This window comes from Pinus tabuliformis, chromosome 3_2, assembly GCF_031772625.1.
Source record: "Pinus tabuliformis cultivar Carrire ecotype Pingquan chromosome 3_2, CPIR1, whole genome shotgun sequence".
In the NCBI taxonomy this organism is placed as follows: Eukaryota; Viridiplantae; Streptophyta; class Pinopsida; order Pinales; family Pinaceae; genus Pinus; species Pinus tabuliformis.
In genome coordinates this window covers 134,534,935-134,553,148 of record NC_142302.1, presented here as the reverse complement: position 1 = coordinate 134,553,148, position 18,214 = coordinate 134,534,935, and positions in this window count along the sequence as shown.

The window sequence follows — 18,214 nt, the reverse complement described above, 5'->3', positions numbered from 1 at the left end:
TTCACCCACACATGTGAATGGAAGAGGCATTCCCCCCTCTAGATCTTCAGGATCATTCTTCTAGATCTTGGTGGTGGCCATGGTGGCAGTCAGCTCCGCGTCAATTATATACTTACCTTTGTCATTCCCCTTGTCGGGTTCTGACTCAGAGTTGGAACATGCATATGATATAGAAGCCTTCAGGTTGGCCACTAGTGACTGCTTGACCCGACACTCACATGTGTTGTGAGTGGAGCTCTTATGGAACTCACACCATTTTCCTGTGTCCTCCTTTCTCTTTGTGGTGTTGTTCTTTGCTTGCAGCTTCGATAGGTTTTCCTAGGTTTCCCTGCCTTGGATTTGGCCTTTGGTGTCCAAGAACTCCATCTCATCCTGGATGTACTTGTGCAGGCAGCTGCAATATTTGAGTACCAAATTCCACTCAGAAACCTTGATACTTAATTTTGTGTGAAGGGTAAAGAAAACATTTGTGAACTCTGGCACATCTTGGTCCCTTCCTAGTTGTAGTGTGGTCCAATTTATGTATTTATCTGCATAGACCCTGAAGGGGTAATATTGTTCCTTAATGGCATCTTGGAAAGAATCCCAAGTGGGTGTGGCTAAAAACAGTGAGGATTCCCTCTCGTCATTTTGTTCACAGTCAGTTTCCCACCAGTATTTGACGTGTGGGGTAGCTTTGAGAAGTGAAAAAGTAATATTTTCCCGATTGGAAAATTCATGAACTGAAAAATATCCTTACAATAGATTCAACCAGTTATCTATGACGTTGCATCTATCTAACCCTCAAATATGGGAATGTCAAAGTTAACTTGTACCTTAAAAGGAGTGGCGCCTCCAGAGTGGTTGCTAGATGAATATGTGTCGTGTGTGGCTAGTCATCAAAGGATCGAGGAAACGTTATCCATCATTGCGTTCCTCTGTCACTCGAGGGATTCCTCGAGAAATATTTTGATAGGATATCCTGCCCCGACTTCTTTCTTTTATTCCATCATAGGAGGTCACTGGGGTTTGCGAGGCTGGTCTTACAAAGGTTCAACCAGATCAAGCCCTAACTCCTTATACCCTGACCTCGTTGGGGACATGCAAAGAAAAATAGAGAAAGAGAAGATCGCTCTAATACCAATGATCCAAACTTAAATAGGAACATAATAAATTACAGATATAACCATAAAATACAGAGATGTAGCTGAAATAACACTTCATTTCATTAATATCAGAACACTGAAATATGATTACAAAAATAAAGGAAATAAACTAGCTCGGGCGATGGTAGCTTATCACTGAGAAGAGATGTGATGGCTACATGCCTCTGAACTATGTTACAATGAGGTTCAAGGGCCTATTTATTATTGAACAACAAGGGAAAACCCTAACCCTAGGAGATGGAATGCCAATAGTTTGTGGGCCCCGTTGGGGTTAGTTGGGCAGCCAACTTCTTGAGGTCATAACTTGGTCATATTATCTATGTTTGGATCGTACAATACCTTATTGGAAATTTCTCTCCAATTTCTACAGGATTTGTGGTAGGCCCTTTCCCTTTCCTACGACTATGAGCCTGTTGTGGGCCTCAGAAAAAAAATGTTGTTTAGGGGGTCAAAACTGCTCCAAAAGTTCAAGACCCGAAAAACTGCTAAGAATAGTAAATGTTGAAATAAACAAGGAAACAGATGAAACTGACTGGAGGTCTAGGTGGAATAGGTAGGTGGCCACCAATATCCACTTGGATCAATTATGTTAGGAGGATTTGTGTGAGATACCGCACTAACTCTATAAGGTACATACCTCATCCGGATGTCCACAAAGTATGTCCTTTTAGAACTATTTTAATCTTGGATCTCCATACCTAAGTCCTCAAATAATATCAGACCTACTCAAGCACTCCTCTTAGATTCCTATCCCATCCTCAAAGCACTTCAGTGCCTTTCCTTTCTTGGATGTTATATCCTCAAGGAAACAACACATGCTTATCCAATCCCCTATCATTCTCTCTTCATCACTTGAATAGAATAATGCACATTTGATGTCCAACATCACTCCTTTAATATTGAGAATAGAACCTTGCTCATATAGAAGGACTCCTTTACTCCCTCTCAAAATAAGAGGAGATCTAGATGTCCTTTCTATTTGGGAAGTCACCATAATAGTCCTTACAACTTGTCTTCATAAGGGTATCAGCTACTAGTTATTCATAGTTGTCTAGCTCCCTCTTTCCTCTGCAACATTAAGCTTTCTTTCTTTTAAGATATCATGGATCCACCTTCTCTCTTCAATCTTGTGACAAGATTTAGTTCACCTTTCTTGATCATAACTTTCATCTTTAACCTGAAGGCACTGCACAAATCCTTCCTAAACTTCAAGTTGATCATAGCTTCCTCTTGAAAGTGATATTTCTTTGACCTTCAGGTTATCTTTTTGTACTACTACCATCCAATTCCAAGATGAATATATCTTGACATCATAGTTTCCAGGTACTAGATATTGAGCTTCCCTCAATATTCTTCATACACTCCATCCATACAATTGAACTTGCCTCAACTGTCATCATGTATTCCTACAACATCCTTCTAGGTAGAAAACTAATATATTGACCAGATAACCAAATCATAAACAAAATATACTTACCTCACCATGGTGACCTTCTCATTCCATCAACATCCTCTTGGTCCATCTCCATATGAATCTTCCTTCATGTATCAGAGTACCCGAGGATCGAACTTGATTACCAAGTTACAACTTTCTTTCAGAGATTATACTAGACGTTAATCATGATTATAAGTATTCTAAAGGAAGTCTTAAATTATTTAAAAATCATTAAGTAATTCAAATCCTATTCTTTTCATGCATCATATATCCATATACCTAAAAATATTTTATGACTAACTTTCTTTTTAAAATACTCTACACATGAATCTTATTCAAAGTTTTGTATCCAACATGAATTCCTATGCTTTCATCCGATCATATATCTATCCATATATTTCACAAAGAACTTGTATCTTGACCCATCACATTCTTTCATCCCTTTACCAGTATTGATTCCAAATTACGTGGAATGTCTATTAACCTTGTCATTATGTTTTTCCCAAATACCTTTCAAAATGAAGGTCTTTCTTGAATCATGATGATTCATCTAAGCTGGATGACAACTTCTAACATAATGTTAGATAATGCATGGATGATCACTATGAAAAATGGTATATATATCCATCTATCTAGATGATCTCTACAAAGCAACTTAATCATGTAAATTCTAGACATGCTATTATCACATGCCTATTTCTATGATGTTATGCAAAACATACTATCCTAAAAGAAAGATTAGTCTTAATAAAGAACCTGATAGTCAATGAACATTATTTAGTAGTAAATATCCTTCGCTTCTTCCTTCTTTTCCTTCTTCTCAGGCTATCCCACTGCCTCTGATACATAATATTCACTCCTTTCCTTTCTCTTGTTGTTCTGCTTGTTTGGAGAATCCCTATTAAAGTGTCCAAATCCATTGCATCCAAAACATTGCACTTAGTACATGTCTTTCTTCTTAGACTTACCAAACTTTCCCTTCTTTAGCTTCTTGACTCAAGCTAGAAAGCCATGATACTGCTCATCTAATCCAATGTCATCTTTGACCTTGACCCTTGATTCTTCCAATATGCATTGAGCCCACAACTCATCAAAGGGAGTTGAATTTTTTTTGGAGTAGATGCTTGTTGCAAAGTTGCTCCATTCTTGTGGCAATGAATTTTGTACACAAATGGTTACTTCAGAATCACTGATTGGTTCCCCAAGTCTTTTAGATGGTCTCTTAGTTGAGAGACTCTCATGAGAAAGGATGCCACATCCTCATCCTTTGATTTCTTCATTTTGTACAGCTTGTTCCTCAACGACATCTTTTGTTTTGTTGTACTTACCAAATACAAATTCACTATCTTATCTTACATGGCCTTAGAAGTCTTAAAATTTGCAACAAATGGAAGAAGAAAATCCTTAACTGATTTAACTATGATCATTTTAGATCTTACTTCCCCTTTCTTGTAATTTTCTAGTTCTTAAGTCTTATCTTTCTGAGGGTCAGTAATTTCCCTAGTAACATATTCCATTACTTCTTATTTTGTGACTATCAAGTCAATTCTTTTCTTCCATGCTAAATAATTTGATGCCCTAATGAGCTTGTTACTCTCTTTTTACAAATAACCCATGTGACTTAAATATTCAGGCATGATTTAATAATATGTTACTTATTTGAGATCAAGATTCTCCATGATGAAGTCTTCAAACTTCTTTTATGCCTTCAAGATTCTTGAAGAGTCTTCAATCATGTCTTTGAAATATGTCTCCTAGGATTCTTCCAACAACAAATTCCAATATCCTTGATGCCTTCCAAATATATCTTCTTCTAGAGAGAGAGATCAACAATCCTTTTGAAGTCTTCCTTTCATATTTTCCTTGGATGCGAGCTGGATGCAGATTTGATCTCCTTGTAGAAACCCTCCTTCTATGTTTTTCAATGAGTGTTCAATCCTTCTTGAACTCTTCTTCTTCATAGTTTAATTTTCCCTTCCCCTTGACACGTAAATCCTTCTAGTGTCCTTCCAACTGCCTTCCTTTATCGCCTTAGCTTTGATACCATGTTGGAAAATCGATAATGGCATCTATTAATCTTATTTTCCTTAACCTTGATATTTTCTTGTGATCTTATTTATCTTCTTTATGTTATTTAGTTAGATAATTTCATCAAACAATATCAAGAATAGTAATTGAAACAATAGAAGACATAGATATTAGGCTCTCATTTAGGGAAAAACCCTTCAAAGAGGAAAAACCCAAAAACTCTTCTCTTCTTACAATATCCTTAAAATGAGATACAAAGACCTAAACCCTAGACCAATTCCTTCTCATAGTACCAAGTCGGCCCTTCTTCAAGTCCTTCCTCGATTCTTCATCAAACTGCTACACATTGCAACTTTGACTTGCCAACTTTGATATTGTTACTCAACTTGCAACTTTGACCTTGAAATTTTGGTCTTGCAGCTTCAAAGGAAACCCTAGATAAAACTCCTCTTGAGACATTCCTGGATATGGAAAGATCCTCCTAAGGTCAATGAGGTCTAGATAGAGTATCCTTACTCTCAGCTACAAACAATTCGGTCCTACAACTTTGGACTCTTTCTTTAGCCCAGAAACCCTATAATTTCACACGTGAGAGAGAGAGCCCAAAAACAAGATATTTTCATCCTTCTTCCTTATCTTAGACATTTGTTCTCCTTTTTCAAATTTCCCAACTATAGATCAAACTCTTTCTTGATAGATCGAACTTCTTGAGTGAGTTGCTCGAAATGAGGTCGAACAACTTCTTTATATAGCCTTTGCAAGGCGTTGAATTCCCTCCTTTAGGCCGACTTGATGTTCCTAGGGTTGACGTGTAATTTGGAGCTTCCAAGACTTCCTAGACTCAAAAATAATTATTTTTAAAAATATATTTTTTCCTGGAAGGGTCTCATAAACATGATGTTGACTCCTTTGACTCATGACAATAAATCCTGACAAACCCTAGAAGCACGAAGAACATGCTTTTACCTAGAAGACCATCAATAATGAGCATCAAACCCATGCTTTGATATGAATAAATTTTTCTTTTCTTTTCTTGCTTTTTATATAAGATACATATTTAAATGAGTACAACAATTATGAAGACCAAAACTAGTTACATTTTAAAAACTAAATCCCTCAAAGCCCTATTGGAATGTTGGATGTCTTTTGTTTAATCAATAACAACAATAATAATACTTCGCGGGAAGCTAGCTTAAGTGTTAACCTCTATGCATTTGTGGTTGGAAAACGCAGGAAGCTCAATTATTACTGCAGTACATGGCTAATGTTTCAGCATGACACTTATTAATTAAACATGAGATTAAAGGCCAAGGACTAAAAAACTAGTCCAACGTTTGTGTGTTGCTTTAGAGGGTTTTAATACCTTTAAGTCCTATGTAGGATTTAATGCCTTTAGATGCTACAGTGGTAAGGGATTTGATCTAATGCTAGTTTATTGATTTCTATGATCCAAGACCTAGTCATAGATCAGGTGCCTAGTTTATTGATTTTTATGACACAGTCGAAGCTGTTCTAAGCTTTCCCAAGACTCCTAACATATGTAACAACGAAATTCGTGAGCCAAGAGAATTTGTTGAATTCGTTCTCTATACTTATTTTGTAACTCTGGGACAGACAAGTTAAATTATAAATCCTGAAAGTTTTGATCAATTATATTCAAAATTTAAAAATCCCACATTGAAGGTTCTGTAAATCAATGGAAAATTGTTCTTTTTTGCTTCTGTGAATGATTTTGTTGGGTAAAAACTATTTGTTCATGATGATTTCTGACTTTTTTAACTGCCAGTAATGTGGGTATGGTACATCCCCGAGGGGGCTTTTAATGGAAAATTATGTAGGTCTACCATCATTATTAATTTGCAATCAAATTTGGAGCATTGAAAAAAGTGAGTCAAGTGGGAGAGGAAGGTGGAACCCTAAAGAAAATGATGATGTGAGGATTCACGAGAATTAGACATGATCAAGCACTATAGTCACCAAGTGTTGAATGATGTGTAGAAATTTTGAATAATATGACACATATTCATAGAGATTATCCTGATTATACACTTATAAGCGGAACATGCATAATACATAACCTCCTCTACGTTGATCATCAATTTACAGAAGCAAAAACATTCACAGGCGTACATAGAAGCATCAATCACACATATCAACACAGTATTTTCCCGGGGAAAGTATCTCGCTAAAAACCCCAACTATCTGTATATTATATTGATTGAGAACATGTAATAATACATAGTACAAATACTCCTCACAAGTATCCAGCACTATCTCCACCTGTTACACACAATACAACCCAGATCTGATCTCCAAATCTCCTCTGCTGCTTGCCTGCCTCCACTGCACAATACCTGCTCAAGAATGAATGAGAATGGTTTACCAAACTCGTATTTAACCTCCAAAGAATCACTCACACTGGGAAAGACGTGAGCAGAGGCTATAATACTTGGTATTGGCCAATTCATTGGCATACTCAATCCCTTTGATTGTGCAAATCCTCATGCACAACTATAGTCACAACTGATAGCAATCTGATCCTCTAACACCCATCCCTCCTGAACTGAACATGCACTGACATGCAACTGAGTTAACTGATGTATTCTATAGTTGCATTATGAGTTAATAATTAGTTTAAAAACTCATCATTAGTCTATTTGCAGTTAGACTAATTACAACTAGTTTAACCAAGTCAAACTGAACACAACTCCATCAACTCTAGAATCAACTCCACCAAACTCAACTGATTAAGTTCTAACTGAAGTCATGCATGCAAAAACTCAACTGACCCACAAAGAAAGCATACTTCCTTCTGACAGCTGCATGTGCCACATCTGTAGCTCAAACTGAAGTGCTCCAAGAGAATAAGATCAAGTTTATAGTCCAAATATTATTATGAGACAATAATATTTGACTTTTCTATTTTTGACAGCCAGTCTAAAAATAGACTTTGATCACTCCTGCTGTGATCACTCCTGTTGTGATCACTCCTACTGTGGTCACTCCTGCTGTGATCATCCCTGTTGTGGTCACTCCTACTGTGATCATCCCTGCTGGGATCCAAAAATAGAACTTGCGCCATAATTTGCCTGCGGGCCCACTTAGTGAAGGTGACTCTTTTCACTAAGCTCCATCATCTTGTTGCATTCTCAACAAGAATTTCTTGTTGCACACTGTTATAGACATTTTTGGGCACTGCAACCCCAAGCATAAAATGTCCATAAACCAAGGGCTCCTAAGTCCCTAAAAATGTTGTTCCAACCCCTAAAGGAACGAGGTCCACTGATTACAGCTTCATTTCACCTGCTCCATAGGCAAAGTGCATTGAATCTCACCTAAGTACACTCAGTGGGTGTGTTGCATTTCAAAAAGCCCTTCTATGGGGTGCGATGGGCGAGAAGAGACAAATGGCAGTGTTAATCCGCGAGGTGGAGAAGCGTGGAATCTTCCAGAAACTTCTCCTGTGACACTTGCCTCTCTGAATTCGACCAAGGATGAGTAAGAGATCATCAATCTCCAAGTGGAAGCAAGAACTATCAGAGAGAAGACACTAATCAAATCACAAGCTGACTCATCTCCCTTACAGAGATCTATATATGGATCCCTCATCCCAGAGATCCGGAGGCTGGAATTTTGCATCTTGTAAGGAATTGCTGTTGGTTTCTTGAGGCAACATCATAGTGTTGGGTGATCTAAGCTTTGCATGAGGTGAAGAAGGGCTCACTTGCTGATAGGATGATGCTGGGTCAGAACAACTAGTTGTAACTCTCTTGGCTCTTTCTTGATTATCAATAAATCTATTTAAGTTTTCCTCCATACTCTTGTGTCATTTGTGTTTTATGCATTTGTATGGTCAATTTACATATGATCCTAGATTGTTTATGATAGTAGATCCATGTTCTTGTATAGTGTTATGATGCTTTGATTCCACAAGTACTCTGTGAAGCTGGGTATACCAGAAAACAAGTAGCAAAGGACTATCAGAAGAGAGAGGAATCGAGCAAGGAGCCAAGCGCAAGACAAAGGTTGGTCTCCTTTATTCTTCTCTCATCTATCTTTCATAAAGGAAAATGAAAGTCGTTTTACTTTGTTTGTTTCTAAGGTAGCTACCACACCTTAGTGGGATTAGCAGTTCTGCATAGACACTTTTCCCTGTAACAAAATGGCGACTCTGTTGGGGAGCGACTAGGTTGTTTGTCTATCTACATTTGTTTACTTTATAAACTTACAGACGGAGCCTGAAGTCGAGCCAGGTAGATTTCGAACTGCATTTGCTATGCAAATGCAAAGTAGATAAATGCCGCTTCAGTCAATCTCCGGGTTTTGTTTATGAATTAAACAACTGATTTACAAACTCTTTGATTGACCTCGTGGTGGCTCTAGTAACCTCCTTAGATCGACCCCTGTTGTTGATTTACTGATTACCACTTGCTCGGCCAAAATCCCTAAACTGAACTGCAAACTGTGACCCAGAACCCAAGAAAAGTCTCGTTTCTGGCCCAGCGCACTCTCTGTTCTGTGAATCTCAAATTCAGTGCACTTCCCGAGTGTAGTAGGTGCGCTGCATTTCAGATTCACTGTGTTACAGGTGCGCTGATCAGACTAGGCATTGTTCCTGAATTTTGGTTTCTGTTCACTCTTTTCAGATCTATTCAAGAATTTTGCTGCCTGTAGTCAGTACACCTCTGTTTGAAACCCCTTTCCTTGCTGTTATTCCGCCTCCATTGTGCAAAGAACTGTAAATGTTTTTGTGTATTTGTTGAGTCATTTTCAGTTCTCCTTTGCAAAAAGGTAATGTAATTATACTGTCGTTTCTTGATTTGAAAGTGTCGCAAGTGTCATTTTCAGTCACATAAGAGAGTCTGATTGCTCTTGATAGTAGATTACCCTGTTACTATTGTATTTGATCTGAATTAGTAGTTTTTCTAGTGTCGAAAGCAAGTTTTCATTTCCAAATCATAAAGTGTTGTCATTATCTTCATTTTTTATTTTGAAAAGAAACTTGTTAGTAATTGTCGCTTTGAAAATAATTCAGATTTGCGCATTAGCTTTCTTTTTATCATTCACATATTAAGAAGGCTGAAAAACAAATACATGCATGTGCATTTGTATTTAGACTGTTTGATTGGTTTGATTTAGGACAATGCATATAGTGTGTGCCCTATGCTCTTTGTGAAAGAATATTGTCTATCTTTCCTTAGTAGCTAGGATTTTCATTGCACAAAGAAGATAAAAAGATTGTTTATCATCTTAGATTGCATTTTAGGAATTGTACATCTACATCACGTGGTGAACCTGAAAGGCAAATTTCTTAAGCAAGATCAACTATAAAATAAATTTAATGAATCTAACAACGCTTTGGAACCTAATGCACAACATCTAGAAGTCTAGGCTAGAGACGTATTCCGGCGTCGTAAAGCCTGGTAACTGTTGTTCTCACTATTGGTTGGGTGATTCCTCCACTTTGAGATAATAAGTGTCGGTACGAACTTGTGCTCCCACGTACCATCGAGTATATTTTGGGAGACCACAATAGGCTTAATCATTTATCTATAGGAAGTCGTGTCTGCCGCCCTATCGATCGCAATGCACTGAACACAGCATTCAGGAAGATTGACTGTCGTGTCGTAAAAAGTATTCTGCAGTTTTGTGATTGGTTTGGTAATACCTCTGCCTAGATTTCCAGAGCAGTCCCTTTCGTTCCTTTTCAAACTCCTTAACGGAAAAGGTCCATCTGAGCACTTGTCACTTCAGGCTCATTAAAAATCGAAGGCGACTAGAGTCATCTTTTGTTTTTTCTCGACTCTTAAAAATTGAAAAAACAAGTTGTGTCAAAGCGTCTAAAATTTATTTTAAACGGAATAATCACCACCTTTCCTACGTTGGTCTTAGGTTGAGAGAATGGAGTCCACCAACCAAGGAGTTCCCCTTGGAGGAAATCCTAGTCCCTTCTCCTCTTGGGGAGATGTTTGTGCACCCCACATGGCCACATTGTCACTTCCAGGATTGACGATTGGTTTGCTCGTATGGCTTTTCTCAACCTCCGTCGTTCAGAACACCGCAATTCTTGAACAATCGAGTCAGCAACTAGACAATTCCAGAGTTACCTCCCAACCCTCTACTTCGTCCAATTCTTCCTCTCCTCCTTCCTCTTCGCTTGATGAGGCTGGTAAAGCCAAAAGTCAAGTACCTGAGAAGAAGAAGGAAAAGAAGAAGAAAGAGAAGAAGAAGAAGGAGCCAAAGGTGAAAAGGGGCAACCAAGCGTCATCTAGCGAAAATCCACACACTACACCGACCAGGCCTAAATCGCCATGTGTCATTTGCAAAGGAGACCATTATCATAGAGATTTTCCCTACATCCCTCGGATCTTAAGGGACTGGTCTCCTCATTTGCACAACCCGATGTCGTCAACCTCTGATGATCATGTTGAAAGCACACCGTCGACTAGTGAAAGTGAAGCCCCTGGACAAAAAGGAAAGTGCAAATTTCCTTGTAAACTGTGTGAAGGCGATCACGTCGTCCACCGTTGTCCCTTCTTAGATGAGGCTAAAAGAGTTTTGGATGATCGTCCGGTTTCACCGTTACGACTTCCTCCTGGATATAAGAAACTCTTGCCGAGTCCATCACTAGTTGAAAATCCGGCTGACCCGCCCAAGTGGTCGACCGAAGCATCTATCATTGAAGATAAACCATCTGAACCCATACCAGGCGAAAGTCAAAAGGTCGAGGCGGCAGTTGACCCGGTCTTGCCTTCAGAGGTTCCATCTTCAGATGATACAGTCACCGAAGAGAACAAGGATGACACCGTCCAAATCCTTTTCGTAAACACAGACTCCGATGAACATGGGGGCAATTTACCCATTCCTTTATCGCAGGAAGGAAGTTCATCAGAGTCGTACCCGGCCGTCTATTTGGCCCCAACTCCAAGCAACCTAGTTGTTTCCTTCGACTGGAATCAGCTAGGCAGACCCCGTTTACCGGCTAGTGTACCATTCCGAATCATTGCTCAAGTATATAGAATGGTTATGGCCGGTACCATCATAGATGAAGGGGATTCTATGAGTATCCTTTCCTCGACTACTTGGAAAGCGCTTGGTTCACCATCGCTTTTGCCTGAGATGAGAAATCTAACGGGCATTGACAAAGGAACCAGTCGACCATTAGGGATCCTTCCCAATGTGCCCATAACATTGAGAGGGAAAATCGTTCACAAGAATGTAATGGTAGTCCAAGGACCCCTGGATTATAATCTACTCCTTGGACAAGACTATATTTATTACATGGGAGCCATTGTCTCATCACTCTTTAGAGTAATGTGTTTTCCGCACGAAGGAAGAGTGGTCAAGCTCGTAGACCAACTTTCATTCCCCGATTCACGCATAGCAAATAGTCATATACCATCCCTAAATGGTCTTTTCACGCTAGGAATGTCTCATCAATCTCCAGCCCATCTACCTGATGAGCGCGAGTGATTTAGAGGACATGACTGAAACCCAGGGGACATGCACCCTGGTCTGCTTCGGCAGGAAAACTTCAGGTTTAAAATAGGTTTCCACGAGAGATATATGACTAGTCTAACACTCCCGTCCGTGATTGGAAAAGGGGGTTGGACTGGAATAAGATTCCCTTGCCAAAGTTATGTGGGTGGAGGCGTCTGCGCCACTCGCCTTTTTCTATTTCGGTAGGCATCGCCGAAGAAGTGTTTTGTTTGCGGTGTAGATAAAACAATCTTTGGTAACCTGAAAGAGGTAGACCTTTCCTGATAAAACAAATGTCTTGTCGGTAGAATAAAAGGTGACCTTGAAACTCTATTTTATACCTGGGGGCATGCAAACCTTTTGGCGTGCAAGCAAAGAGCGACCATTTATTTTTTTAAATTTGTAGGTCCTCTAACCTTTTAAACTCGTAGGATTGGTCGTTTCCTAACTTGCATAAAGAAAGGATGTGGGGCAAAGATTTGAAAAATTGTCGTTTTTATATATGAGACATCCTTATTATACGACTGGATATATCGAGCAGTTTTAACGTGGACTTCATGCTCATTAAAAAATAAACATAAGCAATGAGCAAATGTTTCCCCCAGCGTTTAAGCTCAATAAAAAATGAACCAATTCCCGGTAAATAACCATCGTGAATGTAGTACTTCAGCCTTTAAAGCCTTGGTCGTGTTCTCATCATCACCTCCACTCTGTATTGGCCGATCATTCACCTCCATTTGATTGTTTACCCCTTTTGAGGAACAGCTGCGAAGAGTGATCCTATTAGCCATCCTTGTAACACTGCCGTGATTGGAAAATTCCAAACCTTACCTGGAATCAGCTGCTACCCATTTTTATCACTCGTTCCTCAAAGACGAGTCTCCTTTAAGCTCTTTTCAACTGACTCATAAAATATGAAAATATTGCCGAGCCATTGGCCTCTCCAGCTCATTAAAGGGACCGGAAGTGCTATCCCTCCTTTAGATTTTAATCTTTTTGGACCTGAGGGATTATTACACAAAAAGATCGAGCGCTTGTTTTATTCGGCTCGTTAAAAGTATCCAAAATTCATCCCTTCTGTATTGTTTTATACTTTTTCAGACTTAAGGGATTAGATGACGAAAAAGGATTTTTGGAGTTTCCTTTACGTCCCTTTTCAGACTCTCTAAAATTGAAAAGGACCGAGTTATCTTTGTCGTTAAACTCGTTAAAACCTAATAGCGACAAACTTGTCCATAGCAGACAAGAACGAGTTTCACTATTGCTAGGCTCGTTAAAACATAGCGATGGGTTTGCTCGAAGGGAAAATTATAGAACAAGCATATGTTATCCTCCTCAAGCTTGAAAAAAATAAAGAGGTACTGGTCAGCAATGATTGGGGAAAAATTGAGAAGAAAACTTGAAGAAACTTTGTTGGTAGCAAGTCGCTCTTGAACATGACACTTTCACTCCACATCCAAATCGGGTTGGGTTGTTTCATTCACCGGTCACATCACCATGGTCACATCACACCATCCATATTTGGGGTTAATGCTACCAATCCATCATGTCAGTGTCACCAATATGTTCAAGAGAAGTCACTCAGAGAATTCACCTATGTCTCACCCGCTGCAATACATTTAAGCTCCATTCTTTCATGACCGCCACTCTTAACCTTATATCACCAGATCATTTTCACCTCCATTAAAATCATTTTCTCCGTTCCGTGTCATTGATGTGGGATTCATTAAGGCCCTCCTATGATGGATCGCTTCTTGTCGACATCAGCTCATTATCCAAGAAATCGATCTAGGGACACCCCTTTCAGTACTTTGAAGCTTGCATGCCTCAATGGCAAGTTTCTCACTTCCGGCGACAGGTTTACATCAATGGCCTTCGACCGAAAGATTTTGCGTGGTGTTCGATGCCAAGTCCCTTATTCACACCACATGAATTGTACTGTAGTACCTTGAGGATCATTATCATTATCAGTGATTCCTCTCGTGCCTGTTAACGGCTTACATCATTGGCTGGTAATCAGGCGATGTCTTTCCATGTTCAACTCCAGAACATCTCTCACATGGATCGACTTGTACTTTGAGTGAAGATCGAATGAGATTGAAGACCCCGGATTTAGTTTCATCCATCTGAGCTGTGATATATATTCAGGAAAATAAAGACATCAAATGTACATCATTGTTGCACAGATAATCATCCAATCTATGGGATGATGGCTCCTCCAGGATCATCAGTCTACACTCAGACGATTGTCTGTCCTATGTACATGAAAATGAATTTATAAAGCTGAGCATGGGAATGCCCGCCTCAGCTAGATCATGAAAATATTATGAAGATAATGTATTGTATTTTATCTTATTACAGGTCTCCTCCTAGCTTGAAAGAACTTCAGATCCTCATGATAAAGCATTTCACCCGACATCAAAAAAGATTAACGACCTCATGCTTTAGGGGGCAACTGTTATAGACATTTTTGGGCACTGCAACCCCAAGCATAAAATGTCCATAAACCAAGGGCTCCTAAGTCCCTTAAAATGTTGTTCCAACCCCTAAAGGAACAAGGTCAACTTATTACAGCTTCTCCCAAAAGTTCTCCATGAAAAACTACTCAGAACTGGTCAAAACAGGATCATTTCACCTGCTCCATAGGCAAAGTGCGTTGCATCTCACCTAAGTACACTCAGTGGGTGCGTTGCATTTCAAAAAGCCCTTCTATGGGGTGCGATGGGAGAGAAGAGACAAATGGCAGTGTCAATCCGCGAGGTAGAGAAGCATGGAATCTTCCAGAAACTTCTCCTGTGATACTTGCCTCTCTGAATTCGACCAAGGATGAGTAAGAGATCATCAATCTCCAAGTGGAAGCAAGAACTATCAGAGAAGACACTAATCAAATCACAAGCTGACTCATCTCCCTTACAGATATCTATATATGGATCCCTCATCCCAGAGATCCGGAGGCTGGAATTTTGCATCTTATAAGGAATTACTGTTGGTTTCTTGAGGCAACATCATAGTGTTGGGTGATCTAAGCTTTGCATGAGTTGAAGAAGGGCTCACTTGCTGAGAGGATGATGCTGGTCAGAACAACTGGTTGTAACTCTCTTGGCTCTTTCTTGATTATCAATAAAGATATTCAAGTTTTCCTCCATACTCTTGTGTCATTTGTGTTTTATGCATTTGTATGGTCAATTTACATCTGATCCTAGATTGTTTATGATAGTAGATCCATGTTCTTGTATAGTGTTATGCTGCTTTGATTCTACAAGTACTCTGTGAAGCTGGGTATACCAGAAAACAAGTAGCAAAGGACTATCAGAAGAGAGAGGAATCGAGCAAGGAGCCAAGCGCAAGACAAAGGTTGGTCTCCTTTATTCTTCTCTCATCTATCTTTCATAAAGGAAAACGAAAGTAGTTTTACTTTGTTTGTTTCTAAGGTAGCTACCACGCCTTAGTGGGATTAGCAATTCTGCATAGACACTTTTCCTTGTAACACACACTTTTCAACACTCCCTCTCAACAAGAAAGGCTTCCTCTCAAACCCAATCCTGTAACTCTGGAATGTTCTCCATGCAACACATCTGGCCGGTCCACTTTCTCTGTCATCAAAGTCTCTGACTGCTATTGCCTCTGTCGACTGAAAACTCTGCATCTCTGTGCTCTTCAATATCTGACTGCTCTAGCCTCTGTCACTTTGATCTCTGACTGCATCTGTGCTGCTGCTAGTTCTATCTCCCAGCATTTCATCTGCACTGCACCTCCCAACTGACCTCCCTATTGGGCTAGAAACACCCTCTGATGCTGAAGCTCTACTTGCTGCTGACAAGTGTTCCCTCTCTGAAATTTGCGCTACTGCAACATCTCCATGCATCTCATACGATTGCACACCTCTCTGTGCCACGTAGCACTGTGCAAAACACTTGTGCCTCTCGCATTGCTGCAGCCTGCTAGCTATGCGCTGTCTTGGGATTCCCTACACTGTCGCTCTCTCTAACGCTCCATCCGCATCTGTCTCTACCCAATCAGTCAGTTCCTGCTACTCCACATCGGGGCTCCCATAGCAAGGTATCATCCAAGAGGTTGGGTACCTCAAGGATCCTGCCCCTCCTCCTTGGGACGATCAATCCACATCACCCCACCTCCTACCTGGAGGTATGGTTGCTTGCGATCCCTTAGCCCACCTGGCTTGAAGTTTCCCCCTACTGGAGGTCTCTGCATGAGTAGATGTCTCTACTCGATCTCCTCTCAACTTCCCTTGTTGTGGCTGCTCCACAACCTCCTGAAGCTGCTGCACCAATCGTGGCTCCTCCACAATTGTCTGAGACTTCCTCTGGCTCTGCATGTTGAGAGGTAATATACACTCCCTCTCAACCACCAAGTCTCCATCAGTTGCCTTGCTGCTCAAGGCTTTGCATGCATCTTGAACCTCAAGAGCATACAGATTCTTGACCCGTGAACCAATCTGCTTCACCTGTCTAGTGATGATGTGCCTAAGGAAAATCGTTCCCTTACTGAAGACTACATCATAGCCTCTGTCTTCCAGCATCGCGATCGACACCAAGTTTCTCTTCAGTCCTGGTACATACTTGACATCGGTCAAGGTAAGGCGAGCTCCATGCTCCCTCTGCAAAATAACCGTGCCAACACTTGAGACACTATACTTCTCATCATTACCCATCGCTATGAGTATCTGGAGATCTTTCTCCTCCAAAGCACTGAACAAAATTTTGTCACCGGTCATGTGGAAAGAAGCTCCACTGTCAAGAAACCAACCACTTCCCACCATGGATGAAACCATGCATGCGAAGAGTGTGAAATCCAACTCAAACTGTGAAGCAAGTGCCTCACCTTCAGATCCTTCCCCGGATCCCTTCTTGGACTTCTTCTTTGGGCAATTAGTAGCATAATGGCCCAACTCATGACAACGAAAGCATCGCACCTTCGACTTGTCAACCTTCTTCCCATCATTGGAAGAACTGGATTCGGAAAGAGAAACCTTCCCCTTCCCCTTCTTCGCCTTACTCGCTAAGGCACAGTTCTCCTCATCATGCATAGATGAAGAACTGTCTCTGGTGCACCATCTAATCTCCTCTTGCACAAGATCCAACCAAAGTCTCTCCCATCTTGGCAGTTTCTCCCTTCCATTCACCAAGTCCTGGTAGCTATGCCAACTCTTAGGAAGGTCAAGAAGTGCTAGACTCACCATCCTCATCCGAAAGTCACCCCCACACTTCCCAGCTCATCCCGGCATTGGGTGAACTTCGTGAGATACTGGGGCATACTGTCTCCATTCTCACACTTAATGTTTCTGAGTTTTATCTCTTGCTTTGGAATTAAATTCGAATTCTACCAGCTCAAAAACTCAACCACCTCCAATCTAGAATTCGTGAGAACAAAGTATTTCTTGTACAGAGATTGACTGTTTAGGCATTCACTGGATATCTCACCTTCCAAAAGAAGGATGAATCCAGAGGCTACCTGGCCCGATTACAGACTCTGCCTGAAGAAATAAAATGTAAACACTTTCTGAATAATAGATCCGATGATCAATCCTCGCTTGATATCCTGTAAAAATCTCTTCTACAAATCAAGCAGCTCTAATACCATGTAGAAATTTTGAATAATATGAAACATATTCATAGAGATTATCCTGATTATACACTTATAAGCGGAACATGCATAATACATAACCTCCTCTACGTTAATCATCAATTTACAGAAGCATAAACATTCACAGGTGTACATAGAAGCATCAATCACACATATCAACACAGTATTTTCCCGGGGAAAGCATATCGCTAAAAACCCCAACTATATGTATATTATATTGATTGAGAACATGTAATAATACATAGTACAAATACTCCTCACAAGTATCCAGCACTATCTCCACCTGTTACACACAATACAGCTCAGATCTGATCTCCAAATCTCCTCCGATGCTTGCTTGCCTCCACTGCACAATACCTGCTCAAGAATGAATGAGAATGGTTTACCAAACTCGTATTTAACCTCCAAAGAATCACTCACACTGGGAAAGACGTGAGCAGAGGCTATAATACTTGGTATTGGCCAATTCATTGGCATACTCAATCCCTTTGATTGTGCAAATCCTCATGCACAACTATAGTCA